The following is a 23,902-nucleotide window of genomic DNA, read 5'->3' on the forward strand; positions in this document are numbered from 1 at the left end:
CAATATACATGCAGTATGCATACTCAACACACACCCAACATATGCTCACCACCAAGGAAATAAATTGCAGGAGTAAAAAGTAGGGGACGTCTTCCCACCTGCTCCTCATCATCCTCTGTCATCTCAGTCCCTGGTGCCTCATTTACTTCCACTGAATAATACAGGAGGATGGTGCTCTTCTCTGGCCTCCCCCCAAAGACATACATCTCCCTTTCAGCGCAATCCAGCTTGGGCAGGTCCAGGGTGAGCCGGCCTAGCCTGGATCGGCTGCAGGTGAGAGCGCAAAGATCAGAGAACATCGTGCTTGTCAGAGCAACAAACTCATGCGCGCCTGCCCATGCCCGTTACAAGGTGAGCTAGCTAGACGCAGGTTAGTGACACGGGTCCGAGCCTGCCAAATGAACACGGGGTGAATGTGCAACATTATAATCGTTATAACCATTATGATCGTGTGTGATTGGACAATTCACACCCACCACCACGCCTCGTCTCGACTGTCAATCATCCACCATCTATGAACCCTGACAAAATCTACACACTACATTGTCCGTCTTAATAACTCTGTGACAGTGTGGACATTAAATCAGCTGTCAGGTGTGCTGCGCCAAGGTAAACTGTACCCCCGCCCCCCAAAATTGTTAGCACCGGCCGCCACTGACACACACGCGCAGGCAAAGCCCACAGAAAATCCTCTTTTCCCCATTTTCTTCTGGTCAATGACATTAGCCGCCAATCACTCAGTGAAAGGGCAAACAGAAAATGATATCCCTTTTACAATGGCTCGTGACTTTCAGCTCTGCAGCTAACATCCGGCCACTTCCCACGTACAGAGTAAAAGGGTATTAGATCCTATTGATTCTTCTCTTCTATCCAACGCTGAGTAAATGCATTAGCTTCATCTATCATTCCACTCAGGCTCCCGCGTGACAGTCCTCTATGAATAAATAAGCAGTAATGTAATGTAAATGTAAATGGGATGGCTGTGGGTCTAAAATTAGGCCATCGACACAATCTGTTTGTCCTCAGATTACGAGAGCAACTCCCGCGTAATTCAAAGTCAAGAAGTACAAGAGGCTTGTGCTCTCTTGCCAAGCACCGAGCCTCCGTTGAAAGCTTCTCACTGCCACGGGCCAGCCACTTTCTACCAGATGGCTTAGTGGAGGAGTGTATGAGAGAGAGACAGGGAGACAGACAGAAAGCGACAGACAGACAGACAAAGACAGACAGAGAGACAGACAGACAGACAGAGAGGGGGCGAGAGACAGAGAGACAGACAGTGAGAGAGAGAGAGAGAGAGAGAGAGAGAGAGAATGTCCACTCCACTGTCACTATCTCGCTGTCAGAGATAGTAAGCAGAGACACATCCTGACCAAGTACAGGCTCAGTGACCACAGTCTAGCCATGGAAAAGGGCAGACACACACAACATCTTGGCTACCAAAAGAGCAACGAATATGTGGTGACTGTGCGGCAGGTGAGGTGGAGACAGAGATGCACTTCCTGCTAAATTGTGAGAAATTCCAGAACATAAGAGAAAAATACCAGGAGACATTTGAAAACCAGATTCCAAAAGTTCTACTCCTGGATGAGAAAGAACAATGGCCACTTATTTTAGCACAGGGTCAAAGGTCACACCTTGCAGCACAATATGTGTCAGAATACCATAGCCTAAGAGTCGGTGAGTGACCAAAACACTGTCAGTTTCTGTTCCAACTACTGCTCCAATTACTGTTCAAGTGCTGTTCAAGTCATGTTCTACGTTTCTGCCAGTTCTACCTATCCCTTCTTCCATTTATTTTATTTTATTGATTGATTGATTGATTGATTGGATTGATTGGTACTCTGTCTCACCTGCTTTGGCAACATTGTAATTAATGCAGTCATGCCAATAAAGCATCACTGAATTGAATTGAATTGAAATAATTGAACTGAATTGAAAATGGGGCAAGAGGGCAGAGAGCATCACTGCCAGTAGCCACAACTAAAATGTTTGAAGTTAACTGAAGTATTGAGTTTGTGCAGTCCACACCTGACGGTTTTAACAACTGATATTTCAACTAGGCTTGAAGGGTTTTGCGCCAAACTAAGATATCCTGAGATGTGCTTATCTACTCCGCCTCAAACAAAATAATTATTGGCATAAAAAGAACAAAAACAGAGAGGTAACTTAAATCCTTGTCTGACAAACTCAAAACGCTGACTCAATCCATTTTATAATACCCCTCATATATAATCAACTATTAATTTTAACCCATTGTTTAAATTAGGGATGCAACAATATTAGTTTTTCACTGCCGATACCGATTCCGGAACACATCTTTACGTGTCAGCTGATTTGGGGTCAGTGGGCAACACACTTGATATAGAATCAGATCTTTTGTCCCCACTGTTAAAGAAATGCAGGCTTCCATGTGCCAAAAACACCACAAATCAAGCCCATTTTCTGTCATATATGACATTTTATTCATGGCTATTGGTATCAGACTTTGTCATTGGTCAGCCTCTAGCTTTCTTTTTTTCTCCCCCTTTTCTCTCCAGTTGCATCCGGCCAATTACCCCACTCTTCCGAGCCGTCCCGGTCACAGCTCCACCCCCTGTGCTGACCTGGGGAGAGCTGCAGACTACCATATGCCTCCTCCAATACACGCTTCTTTTCACCTGACAGTGAGGAGTTTCACCAGGGGGATGTAGCGCGTGGGAGGATCACGCTTATCTCCCCAGTCCCCCCCCCCCGAACAGGTGCCCCGACCAACCAGAGGAGGCGCTAGTGCAGTGACCAGGACACATACCCACATCCGGCTTCCCACCCGCAGACATGGCCAATTGTGTCTGTAGGGACTCCCGACCAAGCCGGAGGTAACACGGGGATTCGAACCCACGATCCCCATGTTGGTAGGCAACGGAATAAAACTACTAACATGTTGAATCTGAAACTACTCTGGAGTAGTAAGGGACGTATATGTATACAGGTAGAATCAACTCAAGTGGTGCTGATCCCTTCTTTCACTTATTTTATACCGGACCAAATGGGCTCTCTGTGTTGGCATGTGACGGGGTTCAGATGGGTCAGGTTGAACCAATGGAAAACCTGCTCATCCCTAAACCGTAGTTAGTTATGAGAAGTGTCACTGATGTTGTCCAACACCTCATCTGTAGCTCCAGCAAAATGCCAATTATCAGCAGGAAACAGATGGAAGCAGAATGGGACAGTTCTGACATACAGACATATACACTCACTGGCCACTTTATTAGGCACACCTGTCCAACTGCTCGTTAACGCAAATTTCTAATCAGCCAATCAAATGGCAGCAACTCAATGCATTTAGGCATGTAGACATGGTCAAGACGATCTGCTGCAGTTCAAACCGAGCATCAGAATGGGGAAGAAAGGTGATTTAAGTGACTTTGAACGTGGCATGGTTGTTGGTGCCAGACGGGCTGGTCTGAGTATTTCAGAAACTGCTGATCTACTGGGATTTTCCCGCACAACCATCTCTAGGGTTTACAGAGAATGGTCCGAAAAAGAGAAAATATCCAGTGAGCGGCAGTTCTTTGGGCGAAAATGCCTTGTTGATGCCAGAGGTCAGAGGAGAATGGCCAGATTGGTTCGAGCTGACAGAAAGGCAACAGTGACTCAAATAACCACTCATTACAACCGAGGTATGCAGAAGAGCATCTCTGAACGCACAACACGTCGAACCTTGAGGCAGATGGGCTACAGCAGCAGAAGACCACACCGGGTGCCACTCCTGTCAGCTAAGAACAGGAAACTGAGGCTACAGTTTGCACAGGCTCACCAAAATTGGACAATAGAAGATTGGAAAAACGTTGCCTGGTCTGATGAGTCTCGATTTCTGCTGCGACATTCGGATGGTAAGGTCAGAATTTGGCGTCAACAACATGAAAGCATGGATCCATCCTGCCTTGTATCAACGGTTCAGGCTGGTGGTGGTGGTGTAATGGTGTGGGGGATATTTTCTTGGCACACTTTGGGCCCCTTAGTACCAATTGAGCATCGTGTCAACGCCACAGCCTACCTGAGTATTGTTGCTGACCATGTCCATCCCTTTATGACCACATTGTTCCCATCTTCTGATGGCTACTTCCAGCAGGATAACGCGCCATGTCATAAAGCTCGAATCATCTCAGACTGGTTTCTTGAACATGACAATGAGTTCACTGTACTCAAATGGCCTCCACAGTCACCAGATCTCAATCCAATAGAGCACCTTTGGGATGTGGTGGACCGGGAGATTCGCATCATGGATGTGCAGCCAACAAATCTGCAGCAACTGCGTGATGCTATCATGTCAATATGGACCAAACTCTCTGAGGAATGTTTCCAGTACCTTGTTGAATCTATGCCACGAAGGATTAAGGCAGTTCTGAAGGCAAAAGGGGGTCCAACCCGGTACTAGCAAGGTGTACCTAATAAAGTGGCCAGTGAGTGTAGACTGATATACCGTCAATCAACGCTCGTCTGCTGGGGGAAATCGTCCTCATCCACCGAGCGAAGAGCTTCGGGAGGGACGCACATGGAGTGGTGAGGGAGGAAGGGGACACCCGCCTAGCCAGTCAGATCAGCCAAATCAACCCTAGCAATCATTGGGGTGACAGATGTCGCAGCCAGATTGCCCACACACAGACATGGTGGCACAGTGGTTAGCGCGGTCGCCTCACAGCAGGAAGGTCCTGGGTTCGAGTCCCGGGGTAGTCCAACCTTGGGGGTCGTTCCGGGTCGTCCTCTGTGTGGAGTTTGCATGTTCTCCCCGTGTCTGTGTGGGTTTCCTCTGGGTGCTCCGGTTTCCTCCCACCGTCCAAAGACATGTAGGTCAGGTGAATCAGCCGTACTAAATTGTCCCTAGGTATGAATGTGTGTGTGTGGGTATATGTCGGCCCTGTGTGATGGCCTGGCGGCCCGTCCAGGGTGTCTCCCCGCCTGCCGCCCAATGACTGTTGGGATAGGCTCCAACATCCCTGCGACCCTGAGAATGGGATAAGCGGTTCGGATAATGGATGGATGGATATATACAGAGATATGATACGGACATATACCGACATACAGACATATGATACAGACAGGCTTGCATCCATGTAAGATGTAACCATAAGCAAACAACACAAACACACACAGTGCACAGATGATATTTGCATGAGTGAATTGCATATGTGCACACAACATAAAAAGTATAAATGCATGCTTTCATGGGTAGATATACACACATACGTGTGTGTACACACAACAAAAACACACACACACACATAAAGTATGGAAATCTGACACTCAGGGAGGGTTTTTTGCCAAGGCTGTAATCTACACATACGTTAGCAGAGGAGTCAAGGGGATGTGAGCCACGGATGTTGCGTTTTTAACCATGCTGGGCTCTGAGGCAACCAGTGAACGCCTCTCCTCCAGCTACAGAATACTGATCACACACAGCAAGAGAGAACTGGAGAGAGAGAATGGGTGGAAGAGAGCCAGTGAGAGACAGAGAGACAGAGACAGCAGGGCAGAGTAAGCAGCAGTACAATAGCTCCCGTTTCTCTCAGATCTGCCCCCTTATATGTATGCAGCTGGGTGCAGAAGACCAAATAAACACGCGTACAGACACACACACACACACACACACACACACACACACAAAGTCGAACACATACCATGCATTCAAATATCAAAAGATCTGAGCGTCAACCAGACACAACAAGCTCAAGTCACTCATGAAACCAACAACCATTCAAACCAACTCAAAATAAATGCACAAACTGACAACCACACCCTGTTGGAGTCAAACTGCATCCTCCAAATCATGTGAATCACCATCTGAAAGGTAGAAAGACAGGGTCTGCTTCTAGTGCAGGAAGATGGCGGTGCGAATTCACATTTGCAGTGGCCTCCACCAGTACCGTTGATGCAGTGTCTTTGTGCACGTCTGCGTCTAAATTTTTGTCTTGGTTTGTTGGCTGGGGGAGCTGGCGCTGGATCGGCTGCAAGAGCCTGGTCTGCTACCCTGTGGGCCCAGGGACCATGGATTTGCGAGGAGCTGTGCCCGAGGAGGTAACACTGAGGGAAATCTGATAGGATGCGGAAGCGGGGCAGGCTAAGCTACCTGCCAGCCTATGTAGACCGGCAGTTCCGATAACACCGAGGACGGCCTGGCGGCGGCCTCACCTGACATTGACTGTCGTATTTTTGGTGTCATCATGAGGAGTGCGGGGAGGTGTGTCAAGGGTGTCTGGCTGGGGGGGCTGGTCTGCTTCCATGGCCCCTGCCCGGAGCTGCGCCCGAGGAGGAAACACAGAGAGCGGTCTGACAGGACATGTAATCGGGTCAGGCTAAGCTAACTGCTAGCCCATGCAGACCGGCGGTTCCGACAGTCATCCTGGCTGGTGTTTGTTCCCTTGGGCAGTGATTTTTTTTTCCTTTCCTTTTTTTGGATATATGTGTTAGTGTGAATGTGTGTGTTCTTGTAGTTCCTAAATGTGTTTTTGAGTGTGTGTGTGTTGTACTGCTGTGGGCGGGGGGAAACGGCATTTCGTTTCACTTCATGTGTGAAAGTACATGAAGTGAAACGACAAATAAAGTGGTCCTGATTCCTGAACAGGGCTTTCCACAAGGATACGGAGTAGCCAGCCGGTGGACTAAGTAGCCAGCTACCAGGGGGAAATTGTGGCCGTAAAAGCCCAATTTTGTTGGCCTCTGGCACATTATAATGCCACTATTCCATCATTTACACTGACCTTAATTATTGCATATTTTAATGAGTTTGCCTACCTGATTGTAAACATGAAGTAAATCATTGTAAAGGACAATTAAGCTTCTTGTGCGTTTTAGCCCATAAGGTCTGTAAAAAGCTATTACTATTTAAAGCCCACGTCTATTCATGACTGATCAGAACTTCTGTAATTAAGAATCATCAGACCTTATTTATTATTCATTTATTGACACCTACACTGTACGGTTTATCATGTATTGTTTTAATAGAAACAAATTCAATCTTATTCTACGAAAATAAAGTTTTTATGAAGGGGAACCATGTTTTTAATCCAATGTCTTATCTAGCATATGTGTTGGTTTTAAATTGAATTATTCATAACATTTTTATCATTACTACATTTCAACATTATAACATTAGTTTGCGTAATTGGTCAATGGCAAAAAAATAAATAAATACAAAAGCGTTCTGGGAAATTTTAAACTAAAATTGCAGAGCGAGGCTGAGGCATGACGTAGGCCTATTACGTTGACAACATGCCTGTTTAATGACGGGATCAGACCACACGATATTTCTGTCTTTCACCATGTCAGATTATGCAATCATGGTGCAATAAATTCTTACCATATGTGGCCGGGAGACTGGCCACACTACAAGTATAACCCCGACCAACCATCATTTCACCATCTTGCACGAGTTCATAGGTCATCGGGGAAGAGGGTCAATAAATTGTCAAACATGTCTACAGAACCGCAAAAATAAGGCCCTTTTCCACCACCCTGGTGCCGGTGCCGGTGACTAATCTAGAACCAGTTCCACGCTTTTCCACCGTCTACTGTACACGGTATCTTCAAAAATGTGCTAAGTGTGCGTGTGCAATTAGACATGCATACTACTGCGTACTATGCAGTAGAAAAGACGACTTCACACGGCGAAAAGCCCGAAGAGTGCGCCTGTGATGTAAATAGAGCTCATTTCAGCAATATTACACAAGAGGGTGTGCTTTACTGTCATTATTGGCAAGACAGTGATGCGTTCAGGACCGAAGCGCTTGCGCCAAGTTCTGTAAGCACCAAGCAAGCAAAACACAAACTTAATTTGCGCTCAAAGACAACACCACAGTAAGTCTATCAAAGACACGTCATTCTATCATTGCCCAATAACAGCAGAAAGGCTTACAACTTCTTTCAGAACTGAGTTTCAATCCCGGCACAGTAAATAAATAAAGCCCCCCCCCCCAGTGAAGAGGCGCCTAAAGTAGTCACGATTCAGTGCCAAAGACTCAGAGCACCTCAAACGGGGTATAGTCCTTACACTCGCCAAGGTAAGCTTATTTGGTTTAAAACAATGTTTTGTTGTTTTTTTACTTTTACTGTAATGTTTCGCAAATTTGGCACCCCATACCTGATGCCCCAGCATCGCCTATGTACTGTGCAACCATCCAGTGGCTGCCACCGTTTTTTTCCGGTGTTTTTCCAAAGAAGCCCGTCAAATGAGGATGACTCCTATCTGTGCGAGCAGTGCAATTCTTGTGTGTGTGTTTTTATCAGCAAGTATTTTGCTAATAACTGTCAGACACTGAAGACGACTCTCTGCTCTACTCGGCAGGACACAACCTCTCAGCTGAGCATGTGCACACACACACATACACACACACACCTCCACACAGAGCACTGATGCTGGTACTGATCCAGACAGAAAGGCACGTTTCTCTGGTGTCATCCATTCTCTGAATACTGACAGTTTTATAGTTCCTCCATCGCCTCAGGTTAAGAGTCTGGGTGTCATCCTGGACAGCACATTATCTTTTGAAGCTCACATCAACAACATTACTTGGTCTGCATACTTCAACCTACACAATATTAATCGTCCTGCTCGTCACTTAACACCTAACAGCACCGCCACACTCACTCACACCCTGGTTACATCCCGTATTGACTACTGCAACTCTGTCCTCTTTGGTCTTCCCCTCAATTGTCTTCATAAACTTCAGTTGGTCCGGAATCCAGCTGCCCGTATCAGTACCAAAACTCCTTCCACAGATCACATCACTCCTGTTCTTCAGCAACTCACTGGCTCCCTGTTATATAACACATTGAAGCCAAGATCCTGCTCCTCACCTTTAAGGCCTTAATAACCCAGCTCCTTCGTATCTTTCTGAACTCCTTCATATCCACACGCCCTCCCGCACTCTCAGAGCCTCTTCTGCTCTCCAACTCACTACACCATCGGCCTGCTGGACAACCATGGGGTCTAGAGCCTTCAGTCGTTCTGCCCCCCGCCTATGGAACTCTCTCCCACAAGACATTCACAACACTGACTCTCTTTCAACCTTCACAACCCATCTCAAAACGCACCTTTTCCAACCAGCATATTCAGTCTGATCCACGCTGCACTGAGTATTGTGCGGATGATGATTTTATATTTATCTGTTGTGTTAACTTTTTATTGTCTACCCTGCTTTGTTTTGACTTTATGCTGTCTGATACAGTGCTGCTGGTTTTTAACTGTGTTCTGTAAGGTGACCTTGAGTGCTCTGAAAGGTGCCCACAAATAAAATGTATTATTATTATTAAAACTATTTTATTAAAATCAAAAATTAATATATGAAAGTAGTCGGCTGGAAAAGAGTAGCTGGCTGTTAGGCCGGCAGCCAGCGCTTATGGGAAGCACAAGGTGTCCTCCAAGAGATGCCAGACTGGATGAGTAAACAGGTCAAGGAAACTTCTTGAAGTGAACAGTGAATAAGTGATACAACCGGAGCCCACACGCTTCCAGTGGTGAAGACCTGCTCTGTGTGTGTGTGTGTGTGTGTGTGTGTGTGTGTGTGTGTGTGTGTGTGTGTGTGTGTGTGTGTGTGTGTGTGTGTGTGTGAATGTAAATCTGAGTGTTGAGGTAAATAAAAGGAGCAAATAAGCTCAGCAAACCTTTAACAGATCATGTTACCAAAAAATTCAAAATTTCTTTCATTTCCTGTTCAGTTTTTAAAAGCCAGCAGTCACTGTATCCAACTGATCTGCATTTCTTTGCTTTACAAGACAAAACGTGTGTTTAAATTGTGTGAGCCGACCCTGTATGACAAAACAAAAGAACAATGTGAGTTACATCAACATCTCGCAACACGTCTTTTCTTATGCTTTCCAAAGCTGAGATTTAAATTCAGGATGAAGACAACAAAGTCACATCAGGTAAGATTAATTTTTGCCTCCAGACCACAAATTTATATTGTATTACGTTTTTGGCTTAACCCAGATAGTAATATTGCTGTGACCCGGACCCGTCCCACACCCGACACTTTCATCCAGCCCACATACCGCGTGGAATGATGGCACTTGGGCGGTCCGCTCCTGTTTGCCAGATCTGGGCCAGAACCAAGCCACAGCAATGCCACACATGCCACATATGTGCCAAAGGTGGCCCACATTTGTTTTGTGATATTTGGGCCATATTCACCATTTACCACACGGGCCACTTCAGGGTCACATCCAGATTACATGTTGCAGACAGCACCGCATCTTTGCCAAAAAAGGCCCACATTTGATTTGGGCCATATTTGCTATCATACATGTGGGCCACTTCAGGCTCACATCCATTTTGTCAGGGCCAGAAGAAGACCATCAGTGCCGCATCATTGCCTGAAGTGGCCCACATCCGGATGCTGTCTGGGAAGCTGATACCCTGGTGCAGTGCACATGAAAGTTACTGTACAGTAGCTAATCAGGCTGAATACAAAGCTCACCAACATTACAAGCAACTGTTATCAAAGAGCACGAGACTCGGGGTTTTGGTTTCTAAAGAGAGTGTGCGTGCTGACCTCTTCTGAAGAATAAAGCATGATCACATGCTACAGCCATGTAGCATCTCCTGACTTCATCAAGCACTTTCCCGTGAGTCTTTTCCCTCTTCGTGCATGTGTGCCGTTTCCGAGATGTTTGTCAAACAACCCCGTTGAGGTAGCGACAGGTAGAAGCTCTGACGGTGTTGCTTGTTTTTGCAGACTGGATGGACATTCTCCCCACTTCTTGTTGGTTGTTAGTGCTTCAAGAGGAATCCAATTAATCCAAATCGATACTGAAGGATCAGCTGTCATTCCAATGGTCCACACTGCCAATGTTCATCAGCGGGTTTGAGTGCCGGTGTGACACTGCAGGGCTGTGGAATCAACCGCTTACTATACAGATAAACACCGCGCTGAAAAAAAATCCCATAAGAAAGAAAAACCTCGAGTGTCCAGGTGGAGTGGCAGTCTATTCCATTGGCGATCAACACAAGGATCGGTGGTTTGAATCCCCGTGTTACCTCCAGCTTGGTCGGGCATCCCTACAGACACAGTTGGCCATGTCTGTGGGTGGGAAGCCGGATGTGGGTGTGTGTCCTGGTCGCTGCACTAGCGCCTCCTCTGATCGGTCGGGGCGCCTGTTCGGGGGAAGGGGGAACTGGGAGAAATTATTCATTGTCGGGTGAAAAGAAGTGGCTGGTGACTCCATATGTATCAGAGGAGGCACATGGTAGTCTGCAGCCCTCCCCAGATCGGCAGAGGGGTTTGAGCAGCAACCGAGATGGCTCGGAAGAGTGGGGTAATTGGCCGGATACAAAAGGGGAGAAAAAGGGGTGGAAAGAAAATCCAAAAAAGAAAGAAAAACCTTGACTGCATGAACCAATTTGAAGTGTTCTACATCACAAAGTTGGGACTCTTTTTAAACAATCTATATTCAAGCCAAAAGAAATGTAGTGCCAGTGTACAGCCTCAGATACAAGTGATCCTTGACATGTGTTATTTTGTAGCCTTGTATTCAAGACCAGTTCTTTATGGGGGCAAGTCTGAGTCAAGTCCAAGACTGAAGTGTAACAGGTCAGAGTCAAGCCCCAGACTTTAAGGTGGGGAGTCCAACTCAAGACCAGTGGGTGCAAAACTTCACAAAAGATTAATACAGGCTTCCGGGTGGCGTGGCGGTCTATTCCGTTGCCTACCAACACGGGGATCGCTGGTTCAAATCCCAGTGTAACCTCCGGCTTGGTTGGATGCCCCTACAGACACAATTGGCCGTGTCTGTGAGTGGGAAGCTGGATGTGGGTATGTGTCCTGGTCGCTGCACTAGCGCATTCTCTGGTCGGTTGAGGTGCCTGTTCACGGGGGAAGGGGAGCTGGGGGGAACAGCACGATCCTCCCATGTGCTACCTCCCCTTGGTGAAACTCCTCACTGTCAGGTGAAAAGCAGCAGCTGGTGACTCCACATGTATGGGAGGAGACATGTGGTAGTCTGCAGCCCTCCCCGGGTCAGCAGAGGGGGTGGAGCAGAGACCGGGACGGCTCAGAAGAGTGGGGTAATTGGCCAAGTACAATTGGGAGAAAAAGATCCAAAAAAAAGATTAACACAAGATCACCATGACTGTAACTGCAGTAGTCGAACATCGCAGTAAAAATGTAAATGTGACCACAGTGAGAGACTGAGACCCTCAAAATGTGGACTTGAGAATGAGTCCATACTCGAGTCCTACAACCCTGGTCTTTGACATGCTTTAACTGACACATTCATGGTGCACTACAGCTCTCCAAACAGGTCACTTGTGGCCCCACACAAAAACTGGTGTATTTTAGTCGCCGGGTCTTCTGTTGACTCTCCAAAGGGTGAGACAAGTTCGGAGCAGGAGTGTTGAGGCAGATTGGCGTACCAAGTAACGGTTCTGGTGCACATTCAGCCATTTCACACAACTGTTGAACTTCAAAATGCATCAGGCAACGCCGATGCATTTCTGCTTCACGAGCAAGTCCATTTTCACGAGAGCGATCTGCCAAAGCTCGCCGTCACCCCACACTTCAAGTGCCATTTAATATTCTGTAAAAGTTGGAATACACATTCCCACTTGGAGAGAAAAAGAAAAGTGAGAGTTTGCTGGGGCTGCTGGCCATCGACACGGAGGAAACACTTCTCTGGGTTGGTCACCATCAGTGTCGCTGGGGCGGTAAAATTGGGATTAATGATCGGCAGAGACACAGCTGTTCCACCTCAGTAATCACAAGTGAGGAGAGAGAGAGACAGATGACAGTCAGCAATTCAATCATCACATCGACTGGTCCTCAGCTCACCCTGGCCCACGTGAGCCACGGCCTTCGTCTTCATCACTTTTCATCACGATGTGCATGCACTCTGACCGCACCACTCTTTATTTCCAGTCACCCTTCATGACACGTGACACACACACAATTGCACACACATATACACACACACACACACACACACACACACACACACACGAGTGCACATCCCAAACAAACACACTAATACAAACACACACATAAAACCAGCCCCCCCAGCAGGCCAATTCCATTACTGACTGGAGCTCATTGCTTCTTAACCCCCCACGACCCCCATTTACTCTTCACACCCAGTTTTCCTCCTCCATCATGCAGCTGCGAGATGACAAGGCAGGCGAAGGACCAACAACCAAGGACAACGGCAGCCTCACGTCATGATATAAACTAATAGCCCTACCTCCACCCGCAGGTGCAGTCCATCGCCTCCTTCTCCCCACAGCACAGCGGCATGAGAAGGAACAAAACTTGTTGTTCCAGTAAGAAGCACTGTTTTGTTTTGTTTTTTTGGGGGGGGGATCCCCCCCCCTTTTCTCCCCAATTGTATCCGGCCAATTACTCCACTCTTCCGAGCCGTCCCGGTCGCTGCTCCACCCCCTCTGCCGACCTGGTGAGGGCTGCAGACTACCACATGCCTCCTCCCATATATGTGGAGTCGCATTTATATATTTCTTTATAATTGTATTTATATTTTAATACTTGTATATTTGCACATGTAACAAAACGCATTCATTTGAATGCCCTGTGCATTACAAACGCTTAAAACATGAATTCTGTATGAATTCTGGAGTGTACATCCCAGCAGTTCAGATTCAAACCTCTTCACGGCATCTGTGAGATATGTGTCAATGAACACGTATAAGTGACTTGCAGAAGCGTGTCCATACACACGTAAAGAGGAGGCGACCGGTCTGGTATGGAGATATGGTAACATCTGAACTGAATCCCCATACAGAACCACTGAAGGACCGCACACGATGATGTTGAACTATTCCCCAGGCCCAGTCTGAAAATACTTAATACTACTGCAGCAGTTGAACCTCATTACTTCTCCTCTCCCCCAGCACAGTTAAGTGGTACTGCACCTGGTTGTTCAGCCACATTGCTGCGATATAACACACACACACACACACACACACACACACACACACACACACACACACACACACACACACACACTGAGATAATGCTCATCATAAGGTAGGAGAGAGGGCGGCATGGTGGCGCAGTGGTTATCATGGTTGCCTCACAGCAAGAAGGTCCTGGGTTCGAGCCCCAGGGTAGTCCAACCTTGGGGGTCGTCCCGGGTCGTCCTCTGTGTGGAGTTTGCATGTTCTCCCCTTGTCTGCGTGGGTTTCCTCCAGGGGCTCCGGTTTCCTCCCACAGTCCAAAAATCTGTAGGTCAGGTGACTCGGCTGTACTAAATTGTCCCTGGGTATGGAGAGCCATATAAAGGAGAGCCATATAAAGACCATCCTCTTCCCCCCAAATTTAAATTCCCACCAGAAGAAGAAAATATTCTTGGAAGAGAGGATCTACTAAAGGCGAGCAAGCCCGCCCAATACTTTTACCAAGGGCAACTGCTGAGATAAGAGCTTTATCAGACTGCGGGGGCAGATGAGAAGGTAGGACACAGATGAAGGAGTACGATTCCCTTACATGCCTCCATTGTTGTTGCCAACAATACTGGGACTCATCAAGGAGATTGTTCTATGAACGGGGATTGTTTGAAGTTCTTCACATGAGCGGAAAGATACTGAAGGCAATTAACACAGGGAAGTCTTTTGATCGGCTTAGGAGAGGCAAACGAACTCAGGCATATTCATCTGAAAAGCCTTCCTTTACAGAGAGAATATTGGGAATCAAAACGATTGTGCATGCTGAACATATTTGCGACTTTCTGAGAAAATTATCATTGTGAATAATGACACCTAACAAATGGGGAAGCCCTCCAGCATGTACAGGGACCAATGCAAGACGTTCGAAGAAAGTCGAGCACACTGAATAGTCTCTCTCTAACTCTCTTTCAAAGGCTTCTGTTTGAAATGCAACCACCTTAATTATCAGTTTGATTTTATTCTATTTGACAGTGGCGGAGGCAGCCAGTAGAGGTGCCGCTGCTCTGAGTAAAGCTCAAAAAACACCAGAGCTCTACATTGTTGTGGAAGATAGACTAAACTTGCTCATCATCAAAATGAAAACTTTGGGCATCCAGGCAGCGTAGCGGTCTATTCTGTTGCCTACCAACACGGGGATCGCCAGTTCGAATCCCTGTGTTACCTCCAGCTTGGTCAGGCATCCCTACAGACACAATTGGCCGTGTCTGTGGGTGGGAAGCTGGATGTGGGTGTGTGTCCTGGTCGCTGCACTAGCGCCTCCTCTGGTCGGTCGGGGTGCCTGTTCGGGGGGACTGGGGGGAATAGTGTGATCCTCCCACGCGCTACGTCCCCCTGGTGAAACTCCTCACTGTCAGGTGAAAAGAAGCAGCTGGCGACTCCACATGTATCAGAGGAGGCATGTGGTAGTCTGCAGCCCTCCCCGGATCAGCAGAGGGGGCGGCCTGCAGACTACGACCGGGACCGGGACGGCTAGGAAGAGTGGGGTAATTGGCTGGATGCAATTGGAGAGAAAAGGAGGGGGGAAATCCAACAAAAAAAAAAAGAAAACTCTGAGCCAGGCCAACATTATGTTACTGGCTGTGAACCACTTCGGGTCGGAGTAGATTGAGAGCTGCAAGAAAGCTCATTTTGAACTCTGCCCAAGCCCCACTCAACACTTTGTAGCACATAAAACACCACAAAAAAAACGTAAATAGTGTTAAGAGGTGTTTAAAATGACTTAATGAGGCTGGCGAAAACACCCCTCACTTTGTGTCTCATTCCTTAGACGAACTTCGGCCTATGACTTACAACAGCTTTGACGTTTTCTGCCTGCTTGGGAAAACCGAACGTCTCAGCACAGACATTTCTAGCATGAACCAGGCCGACAAATGTCTGCTAGGATCTCCGTACAGTAACAGCAGATATGAACCAACGCTTGAGCATGACTGAGCAACCTGGTTCAGGAATCAGGAACACTTTATTTGTCATTTCATTTCATGCACTTGTGCAGATGAAATGAAAAGAAATACGGTTTCGCTCAGCCCACAGCAGTGCGACACAAAGACAAAAACACATATCCAAGAACTACAAGAACACACATATCCAAACTAACACATATATCCAAACTAAACAACAACAAAAAAATCACGGTCCAAGGGAACGAACACCAGCCAAGATGACTGTCTGAACATCTGGTCTATATGGGCTAGCAGTTAGCGTAACCTGCTCCGCTTCCACATCCTGTCAGACTGCCCTCAGTGTTTCCTCTTTGGGCACAGCTCCGGGCAGAGGCTGTGGTCCTTGGGCCCACTGGACGCAGCAGACCAGGCTCCCTCAGCTGATCCAACACCAGCCCTCCCAGCCAGACACCCTCGACACACCTCCCCGCACTCCACACAAAGACACCAAAAACACAGTCAACGCCAGGCGAGGCCACCGCCAGACCACCCTCGGTGTTATCGGAACTGCGGGTCTGCATGGGCTAGCAGTGAGCTTAGCCTACCCCGCTTCCGCGTGCTGTCAGACTGCCCTCGGTGTTACCTCCTCGGGCACAGCTCCAGGCAGGGCCTTGGTCCCTGGGTCCACAGGATGCAGCAGACCAAGCTCTACCAGCCGATCCAGCACCAGCTCTCCCAGCCATCAAACAAAAACAAAACTTAGCAGTTTAAGCAGAGGGGGTGTGCCCATTCCCCAGGTCAGCAAGGAGGCCCCGAGCCGGGGTGTGGAGAGGGTAACGCAGGCAATAAGAGCCTTGATCCTGGTTTTGACCAAGGCTTTTATCTTATTATTTGGATTCCGCTCCACATTTAAGCCTCAAATGCGGAGCGGAAGAGCGACGTGGCAATATCACCCATGTGGAGCCGTGAAGTAAAGGAGGGCCAGCATCTAAAACATGTCACTGGAAATGCTACTATACAGTCCAAACCCCGTCTGAATCCTCCCAGAGAGAAGACAAGCAACATTGTTGGAACCAGCGCTAGGGGAAATGTGCAAGTTATAAAGACTAAGCTGGTGAGTGTTTCCGCTACAAAATTCTCACCTGACTTAGACCCAGAGACACTGGCTAGTTACCTGAAAGACAAAACTCCAGCACGATGTAACTTGTCAAAAGATAGACACTGCTCAAAGTCGGTTTAGCGCCTTCAAAATATCTGCAGAGTGCATGAGCTGAGCAAAATGTATGACCCACAGCTTTAGCCAGAAGGGACTTTTGTACGGCGTATCTATGAGGCACACAAACCCAAGGTGACCACAGGACCAGTGTATGTAAAAACATTTATTACTGCAAGAAATGTGTGTGTGCTTGAGGCTGGGGCATCTGCTGCAATGTAGATATGATCATGATTCATGAGAGTTGTGTCATGTAACTCGCATGGCTTGCGCCGAGGACAGAGCACTGGGGACAAACCATGATGTATTGTTATTGACAGCTCCTGGAGAACACTGATATCTTGTGTATACAAGAGACTTTATTTGCTAAACAAGACCTAGATAAACTGAATTCTATTAATAATGATTTCCATGGGGCAGGGGAGTCCACAACAGATTTAAGCACAGGAATAGTATGTGGCACAACACCTGTGGGGGGGGTGCTTTGACATAGGAAATATGATCCACTGACCAGTGCAATTAGGCTAAAGGTGGACTGGTCCATAGTAATTAGTTGTACATAGTAAGAATGTCTTAATAATTTTAAATGTTTACACTCCTTATGAAGGAAACAAGGATGAATATCTTAATGGGCGCGTTTTTATGTTATTTTTATTAAAGAAAGTGCATATACGTGTATATTTGCTGTGGGTGATATGAATGCTGTTATCGCAGATAATAACTCCCTATTTGTAAAATGCTTAACCCAATTTTGACAAGATAGCAGTTTGGTAGGGCATCCGGGTGGTGTGGCGGTCTATTCCGTTGCCTACCAACACGGGGATCGCTGTTCAAATCCCCGTGTTACGTCCGGCTTGGTCGGGCGTCCCTACAGACACAATTGGCCATGTTTGTGGGTGGGAAGCTGGATGTGTCCTGGTCGCTATGCTAGCGCCTCCTCTGGTCGGTCGGGCGCTTGTTTGGGGGGGGGGGGACTGGGGGGAATGGAGTGATTCTCCCACGCACTAGGTCCCCCTGGTGAAACTCCTCACTGTCAGGTGAAAAGAAGCAGCTGGTGACTCCACATGTATCGGGGGAGGCATGTGGTAGTCTGCAGCCCTCCCCGGATTGGTAGAGGGGTTGGAGCAGCAACCAGGACAGCTCAGAAGAGTGGGGTAATTGGCCAAGAACAATTGGGGAGAAAAAAAAGGGGGGGAACTACAAGAGTGAGGTGTCCCCCTATATTTGAGGATCTTGCAGTTTTGAGATTCACATGAAACCATGCAAGTTAGATGGAGTGAGAGTATATCTGCACCCTTCCTAGTGACCAGTGGGGTCCGATAAGGTGGACTATTGTCACCTGTTCTTTTCAATCTGTACATGGGTGATCTTTCTAAAAAGTTAAGAGTGTAAAACTGAATGTATGGTGGGGGATAGTCTTTTATTTATATTTAAATAAATATAAATAAATAAAAAATTCTTTACATTTTATTTTATTTATTTATAATGGTATTTTCATGTCACCTTTTGGTATCAGCTCAGCTCAATTGGAACCTTGACAAAGGTGGTACCAAAAAAAAGTACCTGGTACCAGGTACTATCCATAACTTTTGCCCAGTGGAAAACCAAAAAAAGCGAGTAGAGTTGAGTTGAGTCGAGCCGGTACCACGCAGTGGAAAATGCATGGTACAGGCTCGACCCAACTCTGAAAGGACCTGGAAATTTTAGCCATCACCTTCTATCCCAACCAGCTTTTAGGTGTCAACAGCTTCCTGTAAAAACGCTGAGCGGCTGTACGCCACACACAAAGTACAAACACGAACACACTTTAGACACATGCCACGACCGTCAAATCAAAACTGAAGAGGTGTGACATGTTTTAGACATAAGTGGGTGATTCAGCGGGATCGCTTTCAGCCGGAGACACTCTGTGCAGTGCGAGGAGACTTCACAGTGTTTTAAAAACGGGGAATGTGAACAGGCACATTCCTTGTCATACCTCGAGGGTCTTCTTTGTTATCTATAGATGGACTCGGATATCGTAGATATAATAAAGCGTGCAGCGCTTGGCCACATCACAACCCCAAAAGGGCAGAGTACTGCAATTTGCATGAAAGGCGAAAAAGGATGAAAAGGATGTTTTGAATTGATTTGCCAGAGGGTGCACTTGCAAACCCGTACAAGCAGATGTTTTCAGATGCCTCACATAATACAGCTGCACATGAATTTATTTTTACACACACACACACACACACACACACACACACACACACACACACACAAATGCAACCACTCACGTACTGAATATTTAAACAGACCTCACATACTATATGTGGACAGCTGAAAGCATATCAACCACACACACACCCACCCATATACACCATCAACACACACATTATGACTACGGCTGGTTATCGTTATGAATTTAATGTCATCAGTGTTGATATCAATTTCTCTTATCGATACCAGAGGCTTGTTGAGACCTCTTAACTGTACCTTTTTTTTTTGTTGTCATCGAATATCTACTACTACTGCTACTTTCGGCTCATCCCTTTAGGGATCGCTTCAGCAGATCATCTGTTTCCATCTCTTCCTGTCCTCTGCATCTTCCTCTGTCACACCAGCCACCTGCATGTCCTCCCTCACCACATCCATAAACCTCCTCTTTGGCCTTCCTCTTCTCCTCTTCCCTGGCAGCTCCATATTCAGCATCCTTCTCCCAGTATACCCAGCATCTCTCCTCCACACATGTCCAAACCATCTCAATCTTGCCTCTCTTGCTTTGTCTCCAAACCGTCCAACCTGAGCGGTCCCTCTAATATACTCGTTCCTAATCCTGTCCTGCATCACTCCCAGTGACAATCTTATCATTTTCAACTCTGCCACCTCCAGCTCCAGCTCCTGTCTTTTCATTTTTTTCTTTTTTATCATGGAATATAAAAATAATTATTATTGCTAGTAACCACAAAATATCAATATCAACTATCGTATATGGTAAATCCAATGATTTTATTGTTGGTAACAAGTAGCCATGTGATGAGTATGCCCACAGGACCAACCCCTCATAACAGCCCAAAGACCAGCCAGTATAGCTGGGGAACCATCTTAACTATTGAATGAGGTCAGCAAGTGGCCTTGACCTTGGGGTAAGCGTCTGCTCTTGGTCTGTTAAAGCTGACTGATCTGGATGGGTGGGCCATCCATCAGCAACTGCCCTGTTTGGTCCTCAATGCTTCGAAGTCTGGATATGAGTGTAATGATGACCCTGCTCTTCTTCACCTCAATCACAGAGATTCTTTTGCTTTCGATTCAATTTGGTTGAACACAAATTGCACATGTACTTTGGCTACCGAGATACCCTGGTGATTTCTACTAAAGCAAATGACTAATAGGTCTATCAGTGACTTCTGCAGTGAGAATAAATATGCAGTGGATCCCTTGAAGCTGCGTTGAGCAATATTATTGATATTACCAGTGAATCAAATGACTCCCTGCAATGAGAAAAGAGTTCTAGTGCTGCTGGTCGCACTGAGAATACCCAGTCAACAGTTTTCTTTCAGCTCAGTTTGGTTTCGTCAGTCTTGCAAAGCACACCTCCCCCTCTTTGGTCGAATCCCTCCTTCTATCAAGAGACACCCTCCCCCCCTAAAAAGCCCTGTAGGTACAACCCACACACAACTCACAAGTTGAGAACACATCCAATAGTAAAGTTGTCTGTGAACACTGTCCCCACATCATTTCTCTAAACTGTTTCTACACAATCTGCATTTGCGTTTTCCCCAGTTTTCTTTTTTGGATTTCTTTCCCTCTTCTTCTCCCCAATTGTACTTGGCCAATTACCCCACTCTTCCGAGCCGTCCCGGTCTCTGCTCCACCCCCTCTGCCGATCCAGGGATGGCTACAGACTACCACAAGCCTCCTCCCATACATGTGGAGTCACCAGCCGCTTCTTTTCACCTGACAGTGAGGAGTTTCACCAGGGGGACGTAGCACATGGGAGGATCAAGCTATTCCCCCCAGCCCCCCCCCCCAAACAGGCACCCCGACCGACCAGAGGAGGCGCTAGTGTAGTGACCAGGACATATACCCACATCCGGCTTCCCACCTGCAGACACAGCCAGTTGTGTCTGTAGGGACACTCAACCAAGCTGGAGGTAACACGGGGATTCGAACCGGCGATCCCAGTGTTGGGAGGCAACGGAATAGACTGCCGCACTACCCGGACACCCTCCCAGTTTCCTTTTCTTTCTTTTTTTTTGGGGGGGGGGTCTGTTATGGTTAGACAATGCTTTCTTAGGGTTGAGGTTAGGAGAAGGTTTGGGTGGAGTTTAGGGTCATATATTCAGTATCAGTTATGAGTCTGGGCTGGGACCAGCGTCCACGGGCAACTTCATCCTTTCATCCTAGAGCGCTCCAAGAGAGGTGAGGAAGCAAGTGGTAAAAAATGTATGAAGTTAGCAACTTCTTAAGCTAACTTGTTTGCAAACAAGTGTGTACTTGCACACCCAAAAGCAATAGAGCAACATTGGCGTAAGCTTCGAGTCCTTCGTGAGCAGTATTCAAGTTGATGGCTAGCATGCTGTCTGTTACATTTTGGCCACCTTAGAGACAGGGAGCCAGGGGTGAGGCGTGGCTTCGCTCTGCTTTTATTTTGGAATATCTGTAACACCACCATCTGACAGCTTGACGTCAGAAATTGCTTAATGCCACCTTAAGAATTCCTGCATATTGTTTTTTTTTTCCTAAAAAAATGCTTTTGGTATTTTCCAAACTTGTACCTTACTGGTGTGTGAAAATTAATAATAATGAGTTTTTATATGTCAGTTCCTCTATTACAGTAGCTTGGTTTATTGTTATGGTATGTATCTTAAGCATTGTGCAAATATCAATTACATTAAGATCTTGTTAGAAAAAGAATGGACCTTTACTGAAAAAAAAAAACACAAACCCCAGGACTTCTGTCTAAAACCAAGCAAAAACTACTGACACACTGCCACTGTTTTGTAGATCTGCATTTGAAGCTTTTCATGAAAGTAAACATGACAGGTCTGTATTTACTTCCGATGAACACTATTCTACTGAACTCACTCTTCCAGAGATGACTGCAAATTCTTAACAGAAGTTCCCAATGAGCGGGGAGTCCGGGCGGCGGGGCATCCGGGTAGCGTAGCGGTCTATTCTGTTGCCTACCAACACGGGGATCGCCAGTTCAAATCCCCATGTTATCTCCGGCTTGGTCGGGCGTCCCTACAGACACAATTGGCCGTGTCTGCGAGTGGGAAGCCGGATGTGGGTATGTGCCCTGCTCACTGCACTAGCACCTCCTGTGGTCGGTTGGGGCGCCTGTTCAGAGGGGAGGGGGAACTGGGGGGAATAGCGTGATCCTCCCATGCGCTACATCCCCCTGGTGAAACTCCTCACTGTCAGGTGAAAAGAAGCGGCTGGCGACGCCACATGTATCAGAGGAGACATGTGGTAGTCTCCAGCCCTCCCCGGATCGGCAGAGGGGGCAGAGCAGCGACCGGGATGGCTCAGAATAGTGGGGTAATTGGCCGGATACAATTGGGGAGAAAAAAGGGGGAACATTCCACAAAAAAAAAGAAGTTCCCAATGGAATTAAGGAAGTTACTTTTGCAAGTTTTAACATTATTGGATGAAAAACATATCAGGTGAGATGAAATTCAGGATTTAACATACGGACGACTGAGAACACCAAAATATTTGTCCTTAGGATGTGGCAATTTGGTATTTGTCCCTGTTCCATGAAAACTAGATCAGACTGTTCTCTCCTACACAAGTAAACACAACTAACCTTAACAGAGGACAGACACCCCTGGAGGTTCGGAGTGAAAGTCCCGGCTGCTCCTCCGTGGCGCTCCTACCACCATGACATCACCCGTCAGTGTGACGGAAAGCTATGCCTATGGAAATCGGATTGACGCTCATAGGCCGCTTTATTCCCCCCATTTAGTCTGGATAATCCCAGATGTTTCGCTCCCAGCCACCCCCTCTCCTTTGGCCCCCCAAAATCTCCCCCTGCAAATTAATCGCTCGCTAATCTTCCCCCTCCATCTCGATGTTAGATCGTGACGTAGCGGAGCCACATATTTGGTTCCGATATGACCTTTGTTCACACAGCACGCACAAACACACACCTTAAGCAAACATCATATGCCCTATACCCCAATACCCTTACACACATGCTGTAGTATGCACTGACAACAGCATCACAGCATCCCTTAACAACCGCCCGGTGACAGTCGTTTAGGATAACAAGAGCTGTCGCGTTATGACAGTCGGAGTGCATTAGGAGTCTCGAGTGCATCCTAAGACCCAATACCAACAAATGCAGCGGTCTGGGAAAAAGAATGAAGAGCGAGAGAGGGAGAGGGGAGAGAGCGAGACAGTGAGAGAGAGAGAGTGGAGAGCGAGTGAGAGTGAGAGAGCAAGAGAGAGACTGGGAGTAAGAGAGAGAGAGTGGAGAACTGGGGATCGAGGAACATTACTCAAAAGGACATGCAGAGAGACGGAGGCAGCAGTGTTGAGTGTGCTGTAGCAGTCTCCCGGTACAAAACAAGTATGCATCGCAGACCAAAAGGTTACCTCTCTAGTAACATGCCAGCAACCACACCGGGCGAGGCTTCCTTCAACTGTCATTCATTATGGAGAAGACCAGACAAAAGAGTCACCACCAATCCAGGCTACTGTCACACACACACACACACACACACACACACACACACACACACACACAAGCATGCACCACCAAAGGCTGGATGCAGCTGGATGGAGGCATATCATCTGACGCCACGCTGGACGTGATGCGACACAAAGTCACACCTTCCTATCACGCCAGCGTTCCACCGTCCGGGTGAACGCACTGCCGGAAAAAATTAAACACATTTT

At 47.1% G+C, this 23,902-nt stretch overlaps 1 protein-coding gene across 2 annotated transcripts in view; it reads right to left on the reverse strand.

Annotated features, from left to right (window-relative positions):
* Window positions 1-23,902, reverse strand: part of LOC130117826 (mannosyl-oligosaccharide 1,2-alpha-mannosidase IC) — a 397,190-nt gene that overhangs the window by 291,498 nt on the left and 81,790 nt on the right. The gene's annotated exons all lie outside the window — the stretch shown is intronic.

Source organism: Lampris incognitus, chromosome 9, assembly GCF_029633865.1.
Source record: "Lampris incognitus isolate fLamInc1 chromosome 9, fLamInc1.hap2, whole genome shotgun sequence".
Taxonomy (NCBI): Eukaryota; Metazoa; Chordata; class Actinopteri; order Lampriformes; family Lampridae; genus Lampris; species Lampris incognitus.